Below are 6,000 nucleotides of genomic sequence, written 5' to 3' on the forward strand. Positions count from 1 at the left end.
ATCCTTCTTGATCTCTCCTCAGCATTTGACACAGTCAAACATGAGAACTTACTCGAGCTGTTAAACACCAGAATGGGTCTATCTGTGACTGTTCTCAAGTGGTTCACTTCCTTTCTGCATAACCGGTCTCAGAAATTCAAGAGCAACAACTTGATGTCCCCACCAGTGCCTGTAACATTAGGCGTCCCACAAGGATCTTCCCTATCCCCAACATTGTTCAACCTGGTCATGGAACCTCTCACCACCTTGTTACAAGCATATAATGTACACTTTCACATGTACGCCGACGACACCCAACTATATCTCAAATTACAATCCCCCAAAGACATCCAACTTCTGAACTTAACGCTCAAACACCCAATCATGGCTTTCTGATAATCACCTCAAACTCAATGCTCTGAAAACTGAGTTCCTTCTGATCTCACCTCCCGCGAAAATCTCCACCACTCAAACTTGGCTTAAGCACCTAACTGCACTCAATGTCCAACCTACCATTGTGGGCTCAGCGAAATCTTTAGGCATAACACTTGACGCCAATCTCAACATGCAGCAGCATATCAGCAAGGCAACTAAGGGAGCTAATTTCCAAATCAATACCGTGAGGAAACTTAAACCCTTCCTCCCAGCCAAGGACTTCGAAACTGCAGTACAAGCCCTAGTCATTCCTCAATTAGACTACGGTAGCGTCGCCCTCTGCGGACTTCCTTCCCCCCCCCCCCCCCCCCCTGCATATTTCACCTGACCTAAAATCCCTGAACTGGCTGCCGTTTGAAGCCAGAATACATCTGAAAATTGCCTGCATGACACACAGGGCTTTACACCACAACTCAGCCGGCTACCTCACTCAGAAGTTGACAATATCTGGTGGCTCGAGAACCACTAGAAGTACAAAGAATCTTCTGAAACCTCGTAGATTCCAGATGGAAAAAACATATAAACGCTCCTTTTCAGGAATGGCACCCAGGATCTGGAATTCACTCCCTCCAGAAACCAGGCTTATCTCATCCACTACATTCTTTAAGAAAGAAGTAAAAGCTATCCTCGTGGCTAAATTCACCTGAACTTTTATTTTGGATCTATTTGAGACTCTGCACCTATTTGTACTATTTGTTTATCTGATTGTCTATTTGTATTATTGGTTTAGCTGATTGACTATGCTCCCTCATGTACCTACCCTATTTTGCTACTCATTTATTACCTACAACTATTCTTTGTTCAAAAGTCTGTTAATCACTCTCGTTTTCTTACCCCTAGTTTTTGTAAAGAGCTGATATCTGCAAAGATCTTGTTAGCGCTATATAAAACTTTCAAAACAAAGGCAGTAAATGAGAAATCCAACACAAATTAATAAATATAACACATACTTTTATATTAATTTAGATACCAAGATCATCGAAATTGTGCAAGTATTTTAGAATTCTGAATGTTTTACAGTTTTCAGAAGTGCATTTTTGGACCAGCAATGTTATCCTATGGAGGATAAACATGTTTTGCATGCAGGCACTCTGCAGCGACTCACAGGACTAGTCTTCAAGTGAGTATAGGGCAAGGTCCGAGGACACACCAATAGGCCACTTGGGAGGCTCTAGGGAGTCTGGGTGCAGCAGTGTCATGGCATTGGGTGTCCCAATCACTTCAATGGTCCGGTTAGAGGCTGCAAGCCGGTACTGGGGCACCAGTCCAGGGGTAACTCACTGGGACTCAACCCTTGAGATTCTTGGGCATGAGGGGATGCCTTTGGTCACCTTCTATGCAGGCTGTGTTACTCTGGCAGTGGTGTCTTGACATCTGATTCCGGTGCATGCATCTTTTTCGTGGATTTGGGATAGTGGGGCAAACCAAAGTGTGGGCTTGTTGGCACGGTCTCCTCCTTTGGACTGTGGTTGCGGAGCACGGGTACTTAAGTGCTTAGAGGCATCTGCCATCAGATAGTCGCTCTTGGCCTCTGTTTCTGCTGCATGGTTCGAACGACATCAGTGCCACTCTGTGGGTCTCACTGTCCTAAGTCCCTATTCGTTCAGGTTGGATTTCCTGTGGTGGTTTACAGTCTGGGCACAACCAGCCTTGGCTGCTGCAAGGGGTCCAGTATCCCAGCGATTGGTACTGTGTGGCTCAAGTCTGTCCTGGCGTCCCCACACTTGGAGGGATCTCCACTGTAGGAGCAATGCTACTTCTTTCTGGGTAATTGCTGTGTTGGTAGTCCCGCATAGCCATCTGGGTTTCTTGGAGTCTGCGCAGCAGCAGGAAGAGTCAGAAGATCCATGAGGGTCTGGCGCGGCAGGCAGGGTTTGCATCAAATCAGTCGTGCTTCTTGGGCCAGGAGTCTTTAGTCCACTTTTGTGTTAGTCAATTTAAAGATCTGGTATTGAGGATCCACTAAATACTCCGTATAGGGTGATGGATAGTAGCCAATGGGCTACTTACCTTAGTGGTCACTACACCCCCTAGATGACCATTTCCTTTGTGGTGTGGGCATCACCATGTCCCAGAATTCCTAATTCCACCACAGACGATACAGTGGAATTTCTAAAGTTGTGTTTACTTTCAGCTGGTCACCTTAGGTCATGGGTACTCACAAACTTTCTCTCGGGGGCCGAATTTACAGTGTGGTTTGTGGCCGAGGGCCGCATTGGTGGGGGCGGGGTCATTTGGGGGCGGGGCTAAAATAAGACCACTGCCATTTCAAAACATTACTAGACAGTGCTGTATTTCCAAAGCAGATTTAACTACATGCAACACATGTTTGTTGTATTTTTTTATTAGCAGACAGAGCAATCTGAAGTGGGATTGAATGGCAATTGTTAGTAATTGTTTGGCATTTCATTGCCCAGTTACAACTTATTACGTTATATAATTCAACAATGCAGCTTCTTAAATATCTCCAGCTAGCTGAAAGTACAAACAAGGAAGCAAGCATTAGCAAAGCCAATAGGTATAGCCTTGGCAAGATTGCAATAAATTGAGAGCTTGATGCCATCTTTGGCCCAGTCACTGAAAGTGCACAGGTGCACTCGCCTAAATTCTCAATGTGTTTACATTTTATAATCATGGCTAGTAAATGTTTTCAATATTGTAACACAGCAGTAGCTCACTAATATTACTGCAAGTAATGTCTGTGACTCCACTCCCATTTCTCATATGTGAGTTCCTGTTTTGATCTGGTTTAGCACTTAACTTGACAATAAAACAATCCCCTTTTACAGTTCCTTATTGTGATCCACTCCATATTATTCCTCCCCTAGAATGAAGCAAATGCTACTGCATCTCTATTTTTTAAATTAAACACAATTTGACAAAAGAAAAAGTTCCCATCAGAAAGCCTAAAACAAGTTTTCCGTTTTTGGCTAGTATTATTCGAAATGCAAATCTTAAAAATAAAAAGGAAACATATTGTTCTTTTACACAGGGAATTCTAATTAAAATAATTTTGGGTAGGGCAGGTGGCAGAGGAGCACATCATAGCAGTATGTCTGGGACATCGTGGGCTGTGAGAATGCGGAAAGGACGTAAGGCGGTTTGGTCTTAATGACAGTGTTTTTTCAGTACAGAACCTTGCAATTGTCAAACACCTTCAACTAAGTCCCTGCTGCAAAAGCCAGTCCTTCCCCAAGAACAAATCAATACATACTGCAAAACAGGTGTTCACCCCTTTTCAATCCATGTCATTTAAGTGAGGTCAATGTCAGTTATGTCACCCATTCTACCCTGCCACTTTGGTAAATCCACCGTCATGGAAACGTGTTCAGGTGGTTCGGCCGGAGTTGGAGGTTTCAGGGCACCCAAGGTGGATTGCAGTTTAAGGTTCCCTGCCCCATCTTCATTTCCCTGCCCCATCTTCATTTCCCTGCCCCATCTTCATTTCCCTGCCCCTTCTTCACTTCACTGCCCCTTCTTCATTTCACTGCCCCTTCTTCACTTCCATTCCGTTCCCTCACCTCTCTTTCCATCCCTCCCCAGTCACCTCCCCTCCCTTTCCATTGCCTCTCCCCTTATCTCTTTCTCTCCCCCCCCTTGTCTCCCACTCACTTTCTATTTGCTTCTCGGACCCCTGTTCAGCGTGCTTCATTGCTGTGCCGGCACAAATTAAGCACCTTTGCTTTCAGTCCCCCGAGCTCAGGTGTAGCCCACGCCCACCCCCAGTAGGTAACCTGCAGGCCCCAGGACAAAGGATGCTTCCAAAACGCACGTCTCCCCCCAGAGCCCCCCTAACATGCACACACCACTTTTCTCTTGTAACACACTATTTGCTACCTCTTACATTTTGTTTGCTTTCCATACTTGCACAAGTGCCACCATTGCCTCATGTAACGTTTGTTCTTTGTTCTTGTGTTTGAAAGTCCTCCATTTATTGCAGTATTATACCGTGACGTGTACTTTGTACGCTTTTGTAACCTTCACACCTGTATTGCACCGTTTCCTACCTCTTGTATTTTGTTTGCTCACTATTGTCACTATTGCCTCATGCAACTTAACGTTTGCTTTTGTAATTTGTTCACACGTAAGTATTCTCATGTATCAGCTCTGTTCATACATATTGTGAGGCCTCTGACACCTTCGGGTAAAGTCCGCGCGAGAGAACAATGCATAAATAAATAACTAAGTAACTGAATAAAGCTGAGGGGTGCCCCCCCCCCCCCCCTCCCTCCCCTTCGACAACACACTCCTCCATGCATGGGCCTCACGCCTTGAGGTGCCCCTCACCCGAGCCGGTGCCACCCCTCACACAATATGGTTCACTGACCTATTAAAGCAGAAGACTTTACGGCGGTAGTCAAGATCTCCGTGGCTGGGGGGCAGCGAGGACTTTTGTGAAGATTCTCCCGGGCTGCTGCAAGGAACGTGACGGAGGTGAAGATTCATCCCGGCTGCTCCAATGCGAGGAGGCTGCTGCAGAGAGGGCCGTCGACGTCACCACGGACACAGGAAGCTCCTTTAATAGTCAGCTGTAACAGCGCTAGTTACAGCTGACTTTTAAAGGGCCTGTGCTTTGCGCCGGTGCCGGGGCCGACGTCACAGGGGCGCAGTCCAATGAAAGGAAATCTAAAGTAAAGAAGATGGCCGCACGAGCAAACATTGTGAATACTATTTAATACGTATTCACAACATATGTGCCTGCGGCCTTCTTCTCTGTTTAACGTTCAAGTTTATCCATGCACAGGGTCCACGGGCCGCCAATTAAGGCCAGGCGGGCCGCACTATGAGTACCCCTGCCTTAGGTGTTTCAAGCCTGGCAGTGCAACACTGCTCCTGCATAGGTAATTTTCATGCTTCTCCAGGTACCTAAGGGCTCCTGTGAGGGGACGACCAAATTCGCATACCAAAGGGGTTGGGCCCTTTGAAGCTCTCCTGCCTTGATATGCTAATCTGCAGGTTATCCTATGGGAGAGGTGTGTAAACACCCTATGCCTGACCAGGCCTTTCTGGCCTCCTGACGGCAGGTCCCTCCCCCTTTGGGCAGTAAAACTTGACTGGTGGCAGGCTTGTGAAAAACAGCACATCATCCAATATAGATGGGGGAAGAAGGGCATCACCTGGTGAACATCCGAGGGGTGCTGGTGAGGCCAAAGAGGAGCTTAACAAACTGAAAATGGTTGAATGCGAGGTAGTGCCTACGGGCAGAAAGGATGGGAATGTGAAAATGGCATCCTGCGAGTCCAATGCTACCATCCTGGGTCCAGGGCAGACAGTACCCAAGCCAGAGTGACCATCTTGAATTTCTCCTCTGGTGGGATCTTTGCCTTGTAAACACAAGCCTGCCACCACAAGACATGTTTCCGGACCCCTGGGGTGGGAGTCTTTGCTTCCTGGACTCGGAAGCAAAGCATTTCCTGGTTGAAGGTGTTCAAGAACAATCTGTGGCAGGGCAGCTTCAAAGGCGTTGCTGCCTTTGTAACACGACTCCCAGCCTCTCCTGCTATCAGGAGCAGGCCCCCTTCCTGTCACTCCCTTTTCGGCGGCAAGACAGGTGGAAAACCAGAAGGTGTCCGCCTCTGCCAACCC

The sequence above is a fragment of the Lissotriton vulgaris genome, chromosome 9 (genome assembly GCF_964263255.1).
Source record: "Lissotriton vulgaris chromosome 9, aLisVul1.2, whole genome shotgun sequence".
Classification (NCBI taxonomy): Eukaryota; Metazoa; Chordata; class Amphibia; order Caudata; family Salamandridae; genus Lissotriton; species Lissotriton vulgaris.